The sequence below is a fragment of the Schistocerca gregaria genome, chromosome X (genome assembly GCF_023897955.1).
Source record: "Schistocerca gregaria isolate iqSchGreg1 chromosome X, iqSchGreg1.2, whole genome shotgun sequence".
In the NCBI taxonomy this organism is placed as follows: Eukaryota; Metazoa; Arthropoda; class Insecta; order Orthoptera; family Acrididae; genus Schistocerca; species Schistocerca gregaria.
In genome coordinates this window covers 259,622,363-259,644,526 of record NC_064931.1, presented here as the reverse complement: position 1 = coordinate 259,644,526, position 22,164 = coordinate 259,622,363, and positions in this window count along the sequence as shown.

Below are 22,164 nucleotides of genomic sequence, written 5' to 3'. Positions count from 1 at the left end.
TACCTCTTGTTTGGGGAGTCAGTGCTCCCATGTGCCACAGCTGCTGCCGCGCGTGCTGCTGCTGCCCCAACGCCAGCCTCCAGCGCCTCGACAATGCAGCGGGTGATGACTGGACTGCCGTTGTCACCACTGGTGCCTAACAGCCGTGAATGACTGTCTGATACTTTGAGAGACTTAGCCCAAGGCCTGTGGCCAGTCAGGGGTCCACTAAGTGGCCGCCGGCACTGTCCCATGGAGGCCCATATCTCACTAACGGATGGAGGGAGGCTCAAGTGTCTCACTGAACTGACTCTTCGTGAAAATATTTGGTTTAGTCGGCAGCGTCTTACATACTTGCTGAGTCCCTGGATCTACAAACACACATATCAGTATTAAGAAAACGGAACATTAAGTAGAAAAAACTGTTTTCCATTTTACAACCAACAGAGTGGTGTTTAGTGGGAAGAGACCCATCAGTCTGCCATCGTGCATTCACACCATGTTTATGGCAGCGCTCATACATGGAAAGAAGCACATCATTTATTTAAAAACTTGAGGCAGTAAGTTAAACCTGTGTAAAATACCACGTAGCAGAAATGTAAGCCGTGTAGGAAATAAGTGATAGTTTATACCATTCAGACAATGATGTCGTTCAATAAGTTCTGTATAAAAGTGCGACAGCTCTTTACAAATATTTCTGCGCTTGAGGCGCTTGAATATACAGGATGTTACAAAAAGGTACGGCCAAACTTTCAAGAAACATTCCTCACACACAAATAAAGAAAATATGTTATGTGGACATGTGTCCGGAAACGCTTAATTTCCATGTTACAGGTCATTTTAGTTTCGTTAGTATGTACTGTAGTTCCTCGATTCACCGCCATGATTTCATACAGGATACTCTACCTGTGCTGCTAGAACATGTGCCTTGCCTTTACAAGTACGACGCAACATGCGGTTCAAGCACGATGGAGCTCCTGCACATTTCAGTCGAAGTGTTCGTACGCTTCTCAACAACAGATTCGGCGACCGATGGATTGGTAGAGGCGGACCAATTCCATGGCCTCTACGCTCTCCTGACCTCAACCCTTTTGACTTTCACTTATGGGGGCATTTGAAAGCTCTTGTCCTCGCAACCCCGATATCAATCGTAGAGACTCTTCGTGCTCGTATTGTGGGCGGCTGTCATAGAGTCCGCCATTCTCCAGGGCTGCATCAGCGCATCAGGGATTCCATGCGACGGAGGGTGGATGCATGTATCCTCGCTAACGGAGGACATTTTGAACATTTCCTGTAACAAAGTGTTTGAAGTCACGCTGGTACGTTCTGTTGCTGTGTGTTTCCATTCCATGATTAATGTGATTTGAAGAGATGTAATAAAATGATCTCTAACATGGAAAGTAAGCGTTTCCGGACACATGTCCACATAACATATTTTCTTTCTTTGTGTGTGAGGAATGTTTCCTGAAAGTTTGGCCGTACCTTTTTATAACACCCTGTATAACAGGCATTATCTTGGGAGCTACAGTCCTCTAGCTGACTCGTCGTAACATGTTTAGGCACATCCAGAAAGTCTGGGTTAAGTCGTTTCCATGAATACACCAAAGTTTTGCAGCCACTATTCTATATAAATTGTGGTGTCACCGCCAGACACCACACTTGCTAGGTGGTAGCCTTTAAATCGGCCGCGGACCGTTAGTATACGTCGGATCCGCGTGTCGCCACTATCAGTGATTGCAGACCGAGCGCCGCCACACGGCAGGTCTAGAGAGACTTCCTAGCACTCGCCCCAGTTGTACAGCCGACTTTGCTAGCGATGGTTCACTGACAAAATACGCTCTCATTTGCCGAGACGATAGTCAGCATATACTTCAGCTACGTTATTTGCTACGTCCTAGCAAGGCGCCGATATCCGTACTATTGATATTGTGAATCAAGTACCATAAAGAGCGACGTTCTCCATTAATGGCTTAAAGTTAAGTATTCCACCAGCTACGTTTTTCTCAATTCTAATTCCCTTGTCATGTTCCAGGCCTCACGCCAGCCTGCGTGAGCTAAAACGCGTGCATTTCGGCCTCCTTTACTAACACGGTTGGCTCTCCTGCCAACCACAACATAAATAACGAGGTAATGGTCTACATATGAGCAGAACTCACTCCCAGGTTACACTCACTGTTGTCATTTAAGATATCGATGAGCACAGTCGCTTCACAAATGATGGTGACTGTCTCCATTCCGATGATGAACTGGCAGTAGAGGTCAGCGTATTCGTCTTCCGTACTGCGATTCCACCCAGTTGTGAGAGAGCTGCCAAAGGGCTAAGTTGTCGATGTGCATAGCAGCATGTGAAGTGGAGAAGGAGCAGCCAAATGACATGGTAATTATGTTGTTTGATTTTAGCTACTGTTTAAGCAACACAGGATGTAAACTCATCTATGTCGGTATGATATCGCCTGGGAGTTGTATCCGGTGGCTGTATTTGAAAATCCACCGTCTTGTGTTGCTAAAGTGATACTGCCAGCAGATAAATGGTTTCAATCATGTGATACGTCAATGTATATTTCTGCTTTGTTCCATGGCTACGTTCACTTGCTGTCTGTAACGCTGGGAGATCATACAGTCACAGCAAAATGTTTATATCTGTGTGAATTCCTAAGGGACCAAACTGCTTAGGTCATCGGTCCCTAGACTTACACACTACTTAAACTAACCTATGCCAAGAGCAACACACACAGCCATGCCCAAGGGAGCTCTCGAGCCTCCGGCAGGAAGGGCTGCGCAGTCTGTGACATTACGCCTCAAAACGCGCGGCCACTCCGCGCGGCACAGTCACAGCAGGACACTTCCCTGGAACAATTAAATTATTTAATAGCGGAGAGTGTATATAGACGTTTAAGAATCTAAGGTACACAAGTTATTCTATAAAGTATGCTGAAGTCTGTCGACTAAGGTGGGAATCCTACATCGACAGAAGTAGCAGGCAGCTGGTGGTGCTGGGACACTTTTGATATCAAATCGATATGCAAATTAATTAAATTAATCAGTTAATTACCTCCAACTACGCCCACCTTTTTCTCAGCCTGCATGTGGGTCCCAACCCCCCTCCAACTCCAAATCCTTCCCCTTCCCCTCCCCCTCCCCTTTCCCCGCCTATCCTATCGAGAGGAATTTCGAATTTTTGCGAAAATTCCTTTGTCCCAGCGCTGTGATGACTTTCCACCCCATCGCGAACCCGGGAACTGGAGGGAAATTAAAAATTGTGGTGCCCTTCTTGGGACTCGAACCCTGGTCCTCCAGGACAGGAAGCCCAAGTGCACACACCCCCCCCCCCCCCAACACATTGCGTTTGGAATTGGCGAGAAATTAAAAGTGGCAGTGCCCTTTCTGGGACTCGAACCATGGTCCATCAGTTTCCCAACCAAAACAAATAAAGTACACTAACCTAACCATCCTGTCCTGCATCTGGGCAATTTCCATGTGTTGGGGGTGCACCTGGGCTTTCCGTCCAGAAAGACCAGGGTTAGAGTCCCGGAAGTGACACTGCCATGTGCACCCCCCCAACACATGGAAACTGCCCAGATGCAGGAGAAGAAGGTTAGGTTAGTGTAATTCATTTGTTTTCTTTGGGAAACTGATGTACACACTAGTACAACAAATTTGTGGTAAATACGTAAAATTGAGCGAAATACGACGAAATATGTAAAATCGCGAAAAAAACCTTGCAAAATTTCTCAAATTGACTGAGAATACATACAGTTAGAGAAAAAGTACCACGAAATGCTGGGACTTGAGGTGGGTTGGGGGTACCCGGACACTCAAACCCGAGGAAAGCTTAAAAATTATGCTCTGACTGCATTCACTTTTAACCCTCCCCCTCCCCATGTAAACCACGTGGGTTTTCGTAACACATACTCCAACAAATGTGACATACGTATTACACAGAGACGCCATATTGAAGAAGGAAAAACATATGTATCCCAGTCCATAACTGTTTTCTCACACATGCAGTCGAATATAGATATTACCGAATTACGACTGGTTCTCATAGTGTTATTCCTTAAGTACTAAGGAGATGAATCAATGCGTTTACCAGACTTAAGCCATTCCCTAGGGTGTTCTGCAGGATAGTGGACCGATGTCACCTGTATCACCTTTACTAGTGTGCGGTGGGTGTACTCGATAGTGCGTCCGCAACAATCCTCTAAGAATTGGAGGAGCAGAGGGTTAATTGGGATTGTTGCAGATACTGGACGACTCTCTAGGGGTGTATTTTATAGCACTCTGCTAAAAATACAGTATCTCTGGTTAGGGGCATCAGAATTTTACTATAGTGCCACATTATCTAGTAATGTAGTGTGCTATTTCTTATACTGTATCTTTGCTTAGGAATAGGTAGTGCTTATAGAATTCTCTATAACGTCATCGACATGACATTGCTATTTCCTCCAATGTGTTCGTTTCTAACATTATGACGTCACAAACTAGTAATGGAGTGGGGGCTTAGCAGTGACATATAAATAGGAACCATGTTGCATAGTGATTGACTGGCAACATCAAGACTTTGTGACGTTACGTCATGACACGATGCGACGTGCTGTTGACGTGCATAACTCGCATAGTTGAATAGAATTGTGAAAAAATGTGAGTACTTACGTATCTGTCTGGGTGTGGCGTCTGCTGATGCCTCGAAATATTAAACTGTTGTAAACAAATAGACGTCGTGTGAACTAATTGGTTATTAACAAATAGACGCAGTCCATCTCTATGCTACCCAGCTGCGGAGTATCTCAGTTATAAGAGATGAAACTGGGGAGGTGTTCTTCAATAGGAGTGGTTGTAATCTCTGCTGGTACCACGTAATAATGTTATTAACAAATAGACCTAAAATGACGTAACGTAATTTATTATTTACAAATAAACGCATCCTACAACCTCTACCTATGGTACACGTCTCCAGAGTGCCTCCACTCATAAAATAGGAATGCAAGCATGCAAACGTGCTTGTATTGTATTGCACAGGTGCCGGATGTCAGTTTGTGGGATGGAGTTCCAAGTCTGTTGCACTTGATCGGTCAATACAGCGACGGTTAATGCTGTTTGTCGACGGCACTGGAGTTGTCTTCAGAAAATGTCCAAGATGTGCTCGAGTGGAGATAGGTCTGGTGATCGAACAGGCCGAGGCAACATGACGACATTCTCTAGAGCATGTTGGGTTGCAACAGCGGAATGTGTGCGAGAGTAATCCTGTTGAAATAACACATGATAGTTTGTTCCTGAGGCCGGCCGCGGTGGTCGCGAGGTTCAGGCGCTCAGTCCGGAGCCTCATGACTGCTACGGTCGCAGGTTCGAATCCTGCCTCGGGCATGGATGTGTGTGATGTCCGTAGGTTAGTTAGGTTTAAGTAGTTCTAAGTTCTAGTGGACTGATGACCATAGATGTTACGTCCCATAGTGCTCAGAGCCATTTGAACCATTTTTAGTATGTTCCTGAATGGAAGCACAACAGGTAGAATCACCAGACTGAGGTACAAATTTGTAGTCAGGGTGCGTGGAATGACCACGAGAGTGCTCCTGCTGTCATACGAAATTAAACCCCAGACCATAGTTGCAGGTCCAGCGTGTTTAGCACCAAGACAGGTGGGTTGCAGGTACTCAGCTGGCCTCCTAGCCAACACACAACCATCACTGGCACCGAGGCAGAACCAGCTTTCATCAAAATACACAACTGACCTCCATCCTGCCCTCCAATGAGCTATCGCACTCACTGAAGTAGCAAATGGCGGCGGTTCGGGGTTCAAAATGGCTCTGAGCACTATGGGACTCAACTGCTGTGGTCATTAGTCCCCTAGAACTTAGAACTACTTAAACCTAACTAACCTAAGGACATCACACACATCCATGCCCGAGGCAGGATTCGAACCCGCGACCGTAGCAGTCGCGCGGTTCCGGACTGAGCGCCTAGAACCGCTAGACCAACGCGGCCGGCGGCGGTTTGGGGTCAGTGGAATGCATGCTACAGGGAGTCTGGCTCGGAGCTGTCCTCGAAGTAACAGACTGGCAACAATTTGTTGTGCCACTGTGCTACCAACTGGTGCTCAAGTTACTGCTGCAGATGCAGTACGATGCGCCAGAGCCATATGCTGAACACGATGATCTTCCCTCTCGATAGTGACGCGTGGCCGTCCGGAGCCCGGTCTTCTTGCGACCCCACATTCTCGTGACCACTGCTGCCAGCAGTCGTGTTCAGAGGCATTCCTGCCAAGTATTTCTGCAATCTTGCAGGACGAACATCCAGCTTCTCGTAACACTGTTGTGCGACTTCGTTCAAACTCAGCGAGGGTGTTGATAATGGTGTCTTTGTCGACTTAAAGACATTCTTGACTAACATCAACTCAGTACGTCCAGTCTCAAAGGTAACTAACGTTCACAAAGGTTACAGCGTGTATTTAAGGGAAACCTGATTTTCATCCTCATAGTAGCACAACTACCGCCACTCTTACGCAGATGGCGAAATTTGAAAAGATATGATGTTTCAAATGAAGAAACACGTCTACCAACTTTCGTTTATGTCGCACAACTCTTTCTTGGTGTTGCGATTTTTTTCCGTCAGTGTACATACAAAATCTATACTACTATATAAAGACAAGTCGCTGTTTAATGTTGTTACCAAAAATGTTGAAAGTGCCGATCGATTCAATTCAAATTTTTACACAATGCTCTAAGGAACGGTCAGATTGACATAGGCCACATATTTTTAATATACATGGTATATAAAGGTATGTATACTAATACATAAAGTGGGAACGTTGTTAGTAAAACTCTCGAAATTCTTCAGCGATTTAATTCAAATATTTACACAATGCTCCAAGAAACGTTCAGGCACACATAAGCTATATATATTTTAATATATGTGTATCAAAATGTATATAATAACTAAATGGTAAGCGTTGTTAGCAAAAATAACGTAAATTTATTGCCTGGTTTACTTCGAGTTTTTACACGATGCTCTAATAAACATTTGGACGGGTGCTGGCTGTATATTTTCATAAACAGCAATGGACAGGTTTTTCTGTGAAAACTGTCTGTGACAAATAAAATGATGTGCTGTGCTGTGAAAAAGTGCGGTTTCGTTTTTTCTCGCAGTGAGTTTTAACTACGATAGCAGGATATTTAAACCCTTAGGCTGAGAGGATATGGACAGTGTGGGGAAGGGGTGGGAATGGACATAGAGAGGGAAAAGGAGGAGGTGGACAGAGAAAGAGGAAGAGTTGGGGGGATTGAGAGGAGAGGAGCCGAGATGGACAGAGAAAAGGGGGAGGAGGTAATGGACAGAGAGACGGGGGCGAAGGAGATTATCATTTACATGCAATTCTCAAATACATTTAGCAAGTGCGAAGCATAGCGAGGTTAGCCAGTAAATTAATCAAATTAATATAAAAATAGTGTCATAAAATTGTATAAATAAGAGACGCAAACGATCACTAGGAAATTAAAAAACAATAATCAAAAATTTATAAACAAAAGTACATCAGGATATCTTGTCAATCGTTTGACCGCTGATGGTAAGGGAATGGCGGGAAGACAGGGAGGAGCATACTGGGACAGTCGCAACAAATCGTAGCTCATACAGAGGAGAACCAGCAACATATGGCATTTACAAGTCTACTTTTACCGAAGAAAGAAGCATCTAAGCTTCTTCATAAAATACACATACACCAGAACGAGTATAGGGAGGAGGGGAGCCATCAGGTATGGGGAGAAGTACCTTTATTCCCTCACGGTGTTACAGCACTAAATAAAATTTACGGAACAATGAAATATTTTAAAATTGTTAGATCGTACGTGCATTTACAAATCTTACTAAAATAATAAAGACATTTTCAGACTTTACGAGAGTACAAAGGAAACAACAATTTGATAGATATTGCATCAAACTTAGTGCTTGAAAATTGATTTGTAGTTCGGGAAAACGTTGGAATTGATCACACTGTAGGTGGCTTGTGCATTGTGTAAAATGGTTGCTTCTGTCTTATCAGTAGAGACAAGCAACAGCGCTGTGTCCAAATTCATAATCCCAATACTTGAACATCTGAAAGAAAATGTGATGGAGCACCGTCTTGTTACAAAATGAAGTCTACGCCGTCTTGCTTTAATTCTGGTGCACAGCATTGCTGCAGCATGTCCAGGTACACGAAACCAGCAAAGCTTTCTCCTCAAAGAAAAAAGAGGCCATAAAATTTTCAAGACGACATGGTACAAAAGACAACACAATTGTGTTCCACAATCTCGTGGGGATGATCTGTGTACCAAAAAATGAACGGTATGACCATTCACATTTCCAGGCACGTGAAATGTGGCTTAATCACTGAAAAACATCTTCTGTGAAAACCCGTATTTCTCCAGTCACTGCAAAAGTCACAACGAAGCTCTTTGTCCCGATAGTCAGTTCTTGTAAGAGCTGCAGCCTATATGGTTTTACACGCCAACTTTTGCGTGGAATGCGCCACACAGTTGAATGCGTTATCTGAAGTTCTCTGCTCGCATGTGTCGTGGATTTCTTAGGTGTCCTGACGAACGATTCCCGCATACAGTTCACCTCTGCTAACTGTCCCCTACGGTCCGTTTTCCTCACACCATATAATCAGCCAGTGTCACGGAATGTGTTTTACCATGCATGGGTTGTTTTGTCTCTTGGAAATTTTAAAATGGTTCAAATGGCTCTAAGCACTATGGGACTTAACATCTGAGGTTATCAGTCCCCTAGACTTAGAACTACTTAGCCCTAACTAAGCTAAGGACATCACACACATCCATGCCCGAGGCAGGATTCAAACCTGCGACCATAGCAGCAGCGCGGTTCCGGACTGAAGCGCCTAGAACCGCTCGGTCATACCAGCCGGCGGAGTTTTTACTTAATATTTGGTGCGATATCGTCGCTGAACCGTCACAATTGATAACATTTGGCGTATGAAGGGCACAAAACGCCCGCATATTTCTATCATAAAGCTGAAATTAGAATATGAAGATGATGCAAAGAAGTGATGACCTTAAAAAGGACTGCACATTCACTAAACGGGACCTGCACTGGGAAAGGGCTGTTGGGAGAGGGAAAGACAGAGACTCTGTACGGTCTTTGCGTGTGGATGTTGTTGTGCCGTGCGTTCATACACCGTGGTCGCCACATGTAAGACGCGGCACCGCCTTCTGGAGCATCGCGTGCCAACGCTCCAGTGGCAACAGCGCAGCACACTTCAGAGTGCTCACAGTGGGGACGCCACAAGATATCCAGCAGTCATACCCCTGGAGATGATGGAGCCAATCAGGTTGCAGCCCCACACACGCCCGGAATCTAGGGGGGAGGCGGGGGGCAAACCGGAGATTTCGGGTATCTGCCTCGGGGGGCAATTTCAGGGGGCCTCAAATACATATTCTTGAAGAAAAAAAAATTGTTTCACAAAGCGCCTAGCGTCTGGCGCACGTTGGTCTATAGATTGTTGATATGAATTTGAAACGTGTCCTTATTGGTTTTTGAAGATTTTTCAACGCCTTCTAAGAATCGTAAATTGATTTTCGAGTGCGTCATAGCGTACGTGATGTCTCTGCCAGGGGAATTCCCGTCGCACCTAGAAATATAAAGCTTTCCCGCAGACAAAAGGGACTCCGCGAGCTGAGCCTAATACAGCCGAAGGGATGAATGCCAGTCGAAGTTCGTTTATGTCGTTGGCTGGGTGTGCGAATCACAAGCATTGTTGTAACTGTTAGCGAAAGCCATACATTCGGACTACCAGAGTGGAAATAAACGCCTAACAGGGATGACAGTTAAGAAACATTACATATTATCTTCTTGGTGTATCCAAGAAAATGAAATGTGGGCAGAAAAGTTTTGTTAGATCTCTGCACTACTGGAGGGCCAGTTGTACAGTCCCCAGTCAACAGGCGCTTAAGTTCTGCTCTCGGAATAACGCGGAAAACGCAATCTAAGACGGCGTAATAACGCCTAACCGTAGAATAAACGAGGGATAAATGAACCGGTGATTCTGGCAGGGTTAGTGAAGTTAACCAGACAATAAGCTTTGACAACGGCAGGAATAGTTACAGAATTAGTGATGACAAGATTGTTTGTTAGAATGAGGCAGGAGAAGAAACGGGGCCACCACACAAATTATATGGAAGAATGTGACGATTCCAAATTTATATAAAAATTTCTTGCTAGTACTTTTCGATCTCATGCTTGAGAAACTGGAGCATTTGAATGAAATGTGAAACTATTTCCCAACATAAAACTTTTTGCTTGTAGTACGCCTAACAGGCATTTGATATTGGTACTTCGAGAATTATACTCTTTCGTGTTATTTATGTAAATTAGGTACATAAAAACGACCATTTGTGCCAAAACAGTCTCGCTTATTTGGCGTGTGTTACAGTTGCTGCAATATTAGAAATTCCTACTTCGTTTTTTCTAGACAACAATGACAAAATGGACGTAATCAAATCGAGAAACCACACCAATCTTTGGTACTATTCGTATTAAAAGCTTTTTCAGTGTTAGACAACGACATTTTGAGTTTTCATTTAGCGAAAAATTTGAAGAACTTTGACGAAGTAATACATTCTTTCGCGGAAAGGAAAGCACGCCGTACAAAGCTGTAGCAAGATTAGAGAGAAAAAATGCTGGGACCTAACGATTGAATAAATATACACTGTCTTGCTTGTCTCTTGTCTTAACTGCTTTTATGTTTCCTATAAATAATTTCATCTCACACAAAAGAGAAAGTTATGAGCTAATAGGCAATAAAGAGTGCTAATTTTCTAAAGAGTCCTTCTTCTCTCGGGCACATCAATCTTACCTAGTATTAATTGTGAGGTTTTTGTTTTTTTTAAGGGGAGTAAGATGTCAGACCAGCCGACGGGGAGCAGGAGAAGTACATTTTAATTTCCAGTGTCCTTAATATAGGTCTGATGACTTTTCTTTACAAAATATACATCTTTGAATTCCAGAGAGTGAAGTACAGTGACGTGCGATAGAAGAATGCTGTGTGAAGAGACATGGCACTGCACTTTGTCACACTTACGACCAAATAACATGTCATAAATTTTATTTTATTATGTCAAACTCTTCAGAAAGGTGTGCGGGTATGGATGTGTGTGATGTCCTTAGGTTAGTTATGTTTAAGTAGTTCTAGGGGACTGATGACCTCAGCAGTTAAGTCCCACAGTGCTCAGAGCAATTTGAACCATAATTCCGACTTTGCATTTGGTAGTTTCTATTTGGACACAACATATGTAAATAAAGGAGTCAATGGTGTTGTAATATGGAGATAAGGGTAAGTGAAGGGAGGGGGTCAGGATGGTAGCATACAGGGGATTGAGGTGTGGGCCGACCCGTGGTATGAGGAGCAGAGTTCTAAAGGTGGGGAGCTGGGAACTGATGGGGCCAGGATAGCGGTGCCCGTGGAGGGAGTAGGGTTCTTAGACCTTACCAGTAAAACCCTGATCCTTTAAAGAAACGAGCTCCTTTGTATGAAGCAGTTTCGGACGTTTGATTACTCTGCAAATGCGTTATTGCTTTAACTATTGGCTTTAAGCACATAGGGGGGAACAGTTTAGAAAATGTTTCAAATTATACTTAACGTTTCTTGGGAGTCGCCAAGTGCTGTCATTATGAAACGCTGGATAAATATGGTCTGAATAAGTTGTGCTCCATTTTAAGCAAAATCTAACTTTTCACGCGTCTCAATATTTATGACGTCATATCTCCTGAACTATGCGTGGTAAAATGATGCAATTTTGCAGGTACCGTCAGTGTTATATGTGCATACTGTCTGCAGAATGCGTTGCGGGTGGAGCTAGTAGTAAAGAAGTAATAAGTTTAAACGTCATGCCTCATGCTGAAGTCTGACTGCATGAACAGCGAAAATGTGGTAAGCACTAAATTCTGGGAGAGGGGGGGGGGGGGAGGTTTCAAACCTTCACGAAACGTTTCGTGTAAACTGTTTCGGAAGCCGTTAAGTGCTCTCATTACCAAATATAGGATGAACTAAGTCCGTTTATTTACGCTGTCTCAAGACAAACACAGTTTCCAACTGCAATACTTGTCGAATACCGTCAAACTTTTATCCCGAGATTATACCTCTTAATGAACAGTTTATGAAACCATTTTAAATTTGTAAATTTGAGCAATAAAAATGCGAAACACTGAAATCGAATTTTTGTTGCACTTATGCTGCCACTGGTACAGAGTACCGGGTTCTGAGTTCTGGGATAGCGTTTTAGTAACATACTAGGGTTGCCTAGAAAGTAATGTACCACTTTTTTCTCAGTCGTAAACAATGGTACGAATGTGAAACGTTACGTATGTTTCCTGAAATGCAGGAGGATCTGCAGCGAATTGACGCATGGTGCACGGAATGGCAATTCAATCTCAATGTAGAGAAGTGTAATGTGATGCGAATACATAGAAAGATAGGTCCCTTATCATTTAGCTACAAAATAGCAGGTCAGCAACTGGAAGCAGTTAATTCCATAAATTATCTGGGAGTACGCATTAGGAGTGATTTAAAATGGAATGGTCATATAAAGTTGATCGTCGCTAAAGCAGATGCCAGACTGAGATTCATTGGAAGAATCCTAAGAAAATGCAATCCGACAACAAAGAAAGTAGGTTACAGTACGCTTGTTCGCCGAATGCTTGAATACTGCTCAGCAGTGTGGGATCCGCACCACGTACGGGCCGGCCGCGGTGGTCTCGCGGTTCTAGGCGCGCAGTCCGGAACCGTGCGACTGCTACGGTCGCAGGTTCGAATCCTGCCTTGGGCATGGATGTGTGTGATGTCCTTAGGTTAGTTAGGTTTAAGTAGTTCTAAGTTCTAGGGGACTAATGACCACAGCAGTTGAGTCCCATAGTGCTCAGAGCCATTTGAACCATTTTGAACCACGTACGGTTGATAGAAGAGATAGAGAAGATCCAACGGAGAGCAGCGCGCTTCGTTACAGGATCATTTAGCAATTGCGAAAGCGTTACGGAGATGATAGGTAAACTCCAGTGGAAGACTCTGCAGGAGAGACGCTCAGTAGCTCGGTACGGGCTTTTGTTAAAGTTTCGAGAACATACCTTCACCGAAGAGTCAAGCAGTATATTGCTCCCTCCTACGTATATCTCGCGAAGAGACCATGAGGATAAAATCAGAGAGATTAGAGCCCACACAGAAGCATACCGACAATCCTTCTTTCCACGTACAATACGAGACTGGAATAGAAGGGAGAACCGATAGAGGTACTAAGGGTACCCTCCGCCACACACCGTCAGGTGGCTTGTGGAGTATGGATGTAGATGTAGATGTAGATGAGTGAGCGTGCCAAGTTTCCGTCACTTCCGACAGACAGCGTAGTTGCAGGACAGTTTGAAAATGGCCTCTGTAGATGATGTACGTTACAAGCAACGTACCGTCATTGAATTTGTCACTGCAGAGAAAGAAACTGTGGGGAATATTTACAAACGCTTGTACAAAGTCTATGGAGCATCTGATGTCGACAGAAGTACAATTAGTCGCTGGGCACGGTGGGTGAGGTCACCAGAAGACGTTTCGGAGGAACTCCACGATTCGCAGCGGTCTGGGAGGCCACACACGGGTGTCACACCTGACAGCACTGAACTAGCCGCCTCGGACTTCCACTTGTTTGGGCCATTAAAGGATGTCATTCGTGGAAGACATTTTGAGGACGATGAGGAGGTGATTCACACAGCGAAGCACTGGCTCCTCCACCAGGACAAGGATTGGTACCGACAGGGCATACACGCCCTTGTTTCACTTTGGAGGAAGGCCATAGAACGGGATGAAGATTACGTGGAAAAATAGGGTGTGTATATAAAACACCATTCTTTTGTGTGCGTAATTCTCATTATGTTCAATAAAAAATTGTTGAAGAAAAAAATGCGGTGCATTACCTCCTGGGCGACCTTCGTAGATAGGTTGAACATATGCTGGAAAGCTTTCTTTGCATGAGAAAGAGCGTCAGTTGAAGTTTCGGTGGAGAATGTATAGAGCGTGTGTAGTTTGCAGCGTGGGGGATGGGTACCAGTTGTCAGTATACAGACTACTGCACATCACGGTTGCAAGTTAGAGGGGAAACTTGTTGGAGGCGAGTTTGCAGTTGGGGTGTACCTAAATTTTCAGTCCGGGCAAGGCGGTGACGAAATTTGATGAGATTTTAAACGGCAACTGGGCGGTGGTGGGTTGGGGGTGGGGGACGTAAACAGATGCGGAAAGCAGAGCAGTGTGAAAGTCGTGCAAGGATTTGGAGCGATCGAAGTACATTACTGACAAAAAAAGTGGATGCCTGTTGTAACTGGCACCTGATATCCTGATACTGGGAATGAGACCGAGTTGGTGGCCGAATTGGACCCACACATGTTATGTCGGGGGCAGATTTGGGAATCTTGCTGGCCGTGAGAGTACCTCAACATGACGCGATCCGGCACATGTGTATATGAATATTACTCTGTTGAAAGATGGCGCCACTATAGAGTCGCTTGAGAGGTAACACATGAGATCGAGGGACGTCCTTCAGGTACCATTGTGCCGTCGAAGTGCCTGCATACCTACCTACCGTTACCTGGAGTCGCACCCGATGACTCCCCACACCATGACGCCGGGAATCACACTGCTGTCCCTCTACCCTTTCGCAGGAGCCACCCCGGCACATGCCTTAAGTGATTTAGTAGATCACGGAAAACCTGAATCTGGGTGGCCGGACGATGACTTGAACCGTCGTCTTCCCGCAAGCGAGTCCAGTGTGCCAGCCACGGCGTCACTGCACTCTGTCGTTTCGTATGCGTCAGTCTTGACGTTTCGCGGCGTTCATGGACCACAAACGAGTAAATGCACGATAGTGTTCCACAAACTCCGTATATGTTCGTCGTTGGACCATTCATCCATACCTCTCGAACCGCGATCACGCTGGCCGCGCTGCTCTACATCGGGTCAAGGAAAACCGAGAAATGATGTCCGGCACAGTCCGGCGCGGACGATGTGAAAGTCAAACAGCTCTCCTCTGCTCATTATTACTGACGAGCGCGCGCGCACACACACAGGGACATTGTTGGCCACCTACGAACACTCTATTCCATTGCGCAGTTGTGGACTACAATGCGTCGTTCTGCACGGTCAGGTGCGTCGGGTGTGGACACGGCTTTAAACGAAGGCAGTCTTGAATGCGTGTGAAATAACGAATTTTTCAACAGTCCTGCGTCTCAAAAGGAAGCAGCAAACGAACAGAACCGCAAGTGAGCACGCGGCTGTTGCGTCTGTCTGCCCGTTTGAAATGGTGGACATTGCGCGCAGATTTGATGTATACGTGACGTGGCAGAGCTGCGTACGCGCTATGGGCATGCCCTTTATATGTACGGGAAGTTGCACAAGCAGAAACGCACCCGACGCCTAGAACATCGACACACGACAAAGTCACGAGCTGTTGCCGCTCAGTTATACGTCCCACACTCTTCATACTACACTTAGGAATCAAAGAAACTGGTACACCTACCTAATATCGTGTACGGCCTCCGCGAGCACGCAGAGCTGCCGCAACACGACGTGGCATGTAGTGCTGGAGGGAAATGACATCATGAATCCTACAGGGCTGTCCATAAATCCGTAAGAGTACGAGGGGGTGGAGATCTCTTCTGAACAGGCCATTGCTAGACATCCCAGACATACTCAATAATGTTCATGTCTGGCGAGTTTGGTGGCCAGCGGAAGTGGTAAAATTTAGAAGAGAGTTCCTGAAGCCACTCTGTAGCGATTCTGGACATGTGGGGTGTCGTATTGTCCTGCTGGATTTGTCCAAGTTTGTCAGAATGCACTATGGACGTGAATGGATGCAGATGATCAGACACGATGCTTACATACGTGTCACCTGTCAGAGTCGTATCTAGATACGTTAGAGGTCCCATATCACTCCAACTACACACGCCCCACACCATTACAGGGCATCCACCAGCTTGAACAGTCCCCCGCTGACATGCTCGGTCCATGGATTCATAAGGCTGTCTCCATACCCGCATCGTCCATCCGCTCCTACGAGGCAACATGTTTCCAGTCATCAACAGCCCAATGTCGTTGTTGTCGGGTCCAGGTATGACATAAAGCTTTGTGTCGTGCAGTCATCAACGATACACTAGTGAACCTTCGGCTCCGAAAGCCTATATCGATGATGTTTGTTGATGGCGTCGTGACGGGAAGGTGTCGTCGTTGAGTGACTGTAGGATACAAGATGACTTGGACAGGATTTGTGATTGGCAGCTAACTCTAAATATAGATGAATGTAAATTAATGCAGATGAATAGGAAGAAGAATCCTGTAATATTTAAATACTCCATTAGTAGTGTAGCGCTTGACACAGTCACGTCGATTAAATATTTGGGCGTAACATTCCAGAGCGATATGAAGTGGGACAAGCATGTAATGGCACTTGTGGGGAAGGCGGATAGTCGTCTTCGGTTCATCTGTAAAGGAGACCGCTTATAAAACACTAATACGACCTATTCTTGAGAACTGCTCGAGCGTTTGGGATCCCTATCAGGTCGAATTGAGGGAGGACATAGAAGCAATTCAGAGGCGGGCTGCTAGATTTGTTACTGGTAGGTTTTATCATCATGTGAGTGTTAAGGAAATGCTTCAGGAACTAGGGTGGGAGTCTCTAGAGGAAAGGAGGCGTTCTTTCCGTGAATCGCTACTGAGGAAATTTAGAGAACCAGCATTTAAGCATTTTTCTGCCGCCAACTTACATTTCGCGGAAAGACCACAAAGATAAGATAAGAGAGATTAGGGCTCGTACAGAGGCATATAGGCAGTCATTTTTCCCTCGTTCTGTTTGGGAGTGGAACAGGGAGAGAAGATGCTAGTTGTGGTACGAGGTACCCTCCGCCACGCACCGTATGGTGGATTGCGGAGTATGCATGTAGATGTAGATGTAGCATTGAAATGTGCAGCAATTTGCGGAAGGGTGGCACTTTCGTCGCGTTGAACGATTCCATTCAGTCGTCGTTGATCCCGTTCTTCCACCATCCTTCTCCGGCCGCAGCGATGTCGGTAATTTGATGTTTTACCAGATTTCTGATATTCCCGGTGCACTCTTGTAATGGTCGTAAGAGTAAATCCCCATTTCATTGCTACCTCGGAGATGCTGTGTCCCATTGTTCGTGTGCCTACTATAACACCATGTTCAAACTCACTTAAATCTTGATAACCTGCCATTGCAGCAGCAGTCACCGATCTAAAAACGCGCCAGACACTTGTTGGTTTTTATGGTCGCTGCCGACCGCAGCGCCGTACTCCGTCTGTTTCCATATGTCTGTAATTCAATATGCATGCCTATACCAATTTCTTTGGCGCTTCAGTATGTCTCTGTTACCACGCAACGTTGTAATAACGCAGAGGCCAGTTAATAATGAGGACAGAGATTCTTTATTGACAAAACTGTTAAGGGGAAACTCAGCAGTGAACATGAGCGCTAAACAGGAAGAACAGCCTCGTAGCACAACATACTGCATTAAAAAAATCGATGTCGATAAGGATTACAAAACCAAGATAACACCTTAACGGCTTAATTATAAAACAACAGAAACATAAAACAGGAAGTGAGTTTTCTTAGCAGGATATACTGCTGGTGATAAGCTGAATAAAATCTCTTCAGCGATAAAACTAAATATATAAATATGCATAACAACACAACGAAAACGTAATTATAAAGCGGCATGCCCGCGAGTAGTGATAGGAGTCTAAACTCACTCACAGAACTGGCGCACGTTTACACGTGAATATGACCCCGTAAATCATATTAAGCCTTTTTCCTGACTGGTCCGTGAGTGCAGATGACCAGACGAAGTTTGTGAATGCATTTTACAAGTGCATATAACCCAGTCTTACACATATTTTTAACACCGCCCAAACATTACATGCCAGTATAACTTGCAATTAGGTGTTCGCCAGGTTAACATAGATGACGTCACATAATTACAGATCCCTTCTTTTAAATAAGTTTTGACATAAATTTCTTTTCTCCTCAATTCCATTCAGTGCCCCTTCATTTGTTACTCGGCTACCCATTTAATCTTCAGCATTCTTCCGTAACACGCCATTTCAAAAGCTTCTATTAGCTTCTTATTGGATGTTTTCGTTTCCACATTTAAGTTCCAAATAATGCAACATTCCAGACAAATAGCTTCAGAAAACACTTTCTAACAATTAGATTTATATTATCCTAGCGAACCTGGGACGTACTGTTTACATCCCGACTGCGTGCACATGCAGTGGAGGGTTCACGTGCGCAAATTCTCATAGACGAGCATTACAGCACACACTTTCAGAAGACCACGCTCAAGTTTACGTTCTCTAACAAGTATGCGATACCCAAGGCACATGAAATCGAACGCTTTTTTGCTAGACGAAGTGCGAATTAATTACGACCTTATTGGCATCCATTTATCAATCGTAAGTAGCTTCGTCTACGCCAAGCTGGTTACAGGTGATGCATGTGACAAGATACTGAACGGTGTCAAACAAGGATTAAAATTTCGACACTCAGACAGCCATATGGGTGATGTGCCAGTAGATCGTACGGGCTTAGCTAACCGCACCATACGGATCTTTGAACTATCCTTCGAGATACCGAAAATAATGGTAAGAGACGCCTTACGACAATATGGTATGGTGATCAGCCACATCGCCGAAAAATGGGCAAGTTTCACAACTTATCCAGTACTTAACGATGTCCGACAGGTACACATTAATTTGACAAAACATGTGGCCTCATATTTATAAATCGGGGCCTGAAGAGCCATAGTGATATACAACTGACCGCCAAGGACCTGTTCCGCAAGCGATAGTGAGAGCAATGTTTAGTTTGAATGTCTCCAGAGGAGATTAACGCAACTGCATACCAACAAGGTACAGACGCGACCACGTCTCTTCTGCTGTCATACGTGCCAGCATTTCGGAACACCCCGTCACCGACTTCGAAGCTTTCTATCGATGTGCAGGCTCAGGAGGTGCCGGCAATGTAGTTGCAAACGATCCAGGATACCACCGATCGCAATTACGCCCGACCCACTACCGCCAGTGCCAGCGGCGATCGGAGGAAGCTGGAGCAGAATGTGGATGTAGAGATGCATGGCGTGCGACACAACGATGTGGAGGATACACGCCAGGCTGAACCACTCACTAAGGACGTTGACGTACGCACCCGCAAGCAGCGTTCGCTGTAACGACGTGAAAAGCGCTGACACAATCAAGACGACGTCCATTCTCTGTCATCTGAGATCAGTGATGATTATAACGCCTTGGAGCATTCGTCACGAGCGCTGAAAAACCATTATGACGCCGACTGTGAACTTTGAGATGGCGAGAGAATGTCATGCTTTTCTCATGACTCATCCCCAGCGGATTCCATACACTCTTCCAGCTTCTAAGAGGATGCTACAGAGGCGTCGCGGACACCACCCAACAATAAGTATCAGAGAGGGGTTGTGGCTCCTGACACCCACGACTGAGGTGACCAAGAAGACAAAACCGAAGGGGCTAACACACAAAATGTCGCGATGGTGGCTCCCATCCACTCAGATGACTGGTGATGTTGGACGACTATAGGAAGGTAGCTCCGCTGTGGAAATCGTGAGAGTCTACGCTGCAGATGCACCCATTACTCCACTGCAAGCTCATTTGATAGACACCAGACCGCAGGCCTATAAAATTGGGGCTGTCAGTATCAACATTGGTTCGACGGTGAAGTTACAACTTTTTCACTCTCAAAGGGTGCAGGTCGAAGAACGTAGATACAGGAACCATCGGTATAACAGTTGTAAATTGTCATTGCTGTATTTGAAACTTTCCAGAGCTCCAAGCGCTAATAGAAACCACTGATGGTCAAATCGTTAGAGCGTAGGGACCGATGACCTCGGCGGTTTGGCCCCATAGGAACTTAACACCAATTTCCAATTTTCCAGTAATCCATTAAATTACAGGCCCATGTCATTAACGTCGATATGCAACAGGATTTTGGAATATACATTGTGTTCGAACATCATGAATTACCTAGAAGAGAACGGTCTATTGACACATTATCAATACGGATTTAAAAACCATCGTTCTTGTGAAACAACAACTACACTACTGGCCATTAAAATTGCTATACCGCGAAGATGACGTGCTACAGACGCGAAATTTAACCGACAGGAAGAAGATGCTGTGATATGCAAATGATTAGGTTTTCAGAGCATTCAAACAAGGTTGGCGCAGGTGGCGACACCTACAACGTGCTGGCATGAGGAAAGTTTCCAACCGGTTTCTCATACACAAACAGCAGTTGACCGGCGTTGCCTGGTGAAACGTTGTTTTGATGCCTCGTGTGAGGAGGAGAAATGCGTACCATCACGTTTCCGACTTTGATGAAGGTCGGATTGTAGCCTATCGCGATTGCGGTTTATAGTATCGCAACATTGCTGCTCGCGTTCGTCGAGATCCAATGACTGTTAGCAGAATATGGAATCGGTGGGCTCAGGAGGTGTAATACGGAACGCCGTGCTGGATCCCAACGGCCTCGTATCACTAGCAGTCGAGATGACAGGCATCTTATCCGCATGTCTGTAACGGATCGTGGAGCCACGTCTCGATCCCTGAGTCAACAGATGGGGACGTTAACAAGACAACAAACATCTGCACGAATAGTTCGACGACGTTTGCAGCAGCATGGCCTATCAGCTCGGAGGCAATGGCTGCGGTACCCTTGACGCTACATCACAGACAGGAGCGCCTGCGATGGTGCACTCAACGACGAACCTGGGTGCTAGTTACAGTACATGACATAGCTCCATGCAGTATATCAAATCAGACTTACAAAGCAGTGCGTTCAATTATCAATATAAATATTGCAAACTTTAGGGAAAGCCTACAGCAACTAGACTGGGATGAAGTGTATAAGGAACCCGATACAAACTTGAAATATAACTTATTTCACGATGCATTTTTAAGGGAATTTGAAAATTGTTTTCCCAAGAAAATAGTTAAACATAATTCCAAGAAAACATATAAAGACCTTGGCTAACTAAAGGAATAAGAATATCTTGTAACCGTAAAAGAGAACCGTATCTAACAGCAAGAGGGAGTACTGACCCCGAAATTGTTCAATATTATAAAAACTATTGTGCGGTACTAAGAAAAGTTATTAAAAAGTCCAGAAGCATGTGTGTCATGTCTGAAATCAGTAACTCTGATAATCAAATTAAAGCAATTTGGAATATTATTGAAAGGGCTACAGGGCAACCAAGAGCACAGGAAGACTTTAGAGCCATAAAACTGAATGACAAGTGTACTAACAAACAATCAGAAATTGAAAATAATTTCAATAATCATTTTTTAAATGTTGTGTCGAAAATAGGATCTAGATCTTCACTAGAAGAGGTAAGGCTACTAATAGAAGAGGCTATACCTGTGCAGTGTGAAACAACTGTAATTCCACCAACCTCTCCCTCTGAAATCAGTAAAATAATAAACTCACTAAAAAGTAAATGCTCTTACGGAATTGATGGTATTTCCAGCAAGGTACTTAAAGCTTGTTTCCCACAGATAAGTAGGATTCTCAGCCACGTATGTAATAGCTCTTTGGAGCAGGGTGTTTCCCCGATAGACTGAAATATGCCATTGTAAAAACATTGCATAAAAAGGGGAATACGTCGGATGTCAACAACTACCGCCCACTCTCTCTTCTGACGGCTCTATCAAAATTTTTTGAGAAAGTAATGTATTCAAGAGTAGCCTCCCATGTTTGTAAAAATAAAGTACTAACAAAATGTCACTTTGGTTTTCAGAAAGGCTTTTCAACAGAAAATGCTATATACGCTTTCACGGATCAAATATTAAATGCTCTGAATAACCGGACATCACCCATTGGTATTTTTTGTGATCTCTCAAAGGCCTTAGATTGTGTAAATTACGGAATTCTTTTAAATAAGCTAAATCATTATGGTTTGAGTGGAGCAGTACACAAATGGTTTAATTCATACTTAACTGGAAGAATGCAGAAAGCTGAAATAAATGGTTCATGTAATGTTAAAACAACAGCTGATTCCTCAAACTGGGGGGCTATCAAGTACGGGGTCCCACAGGGTTCGGTCTTAGGTACTTTACTGTTCTTG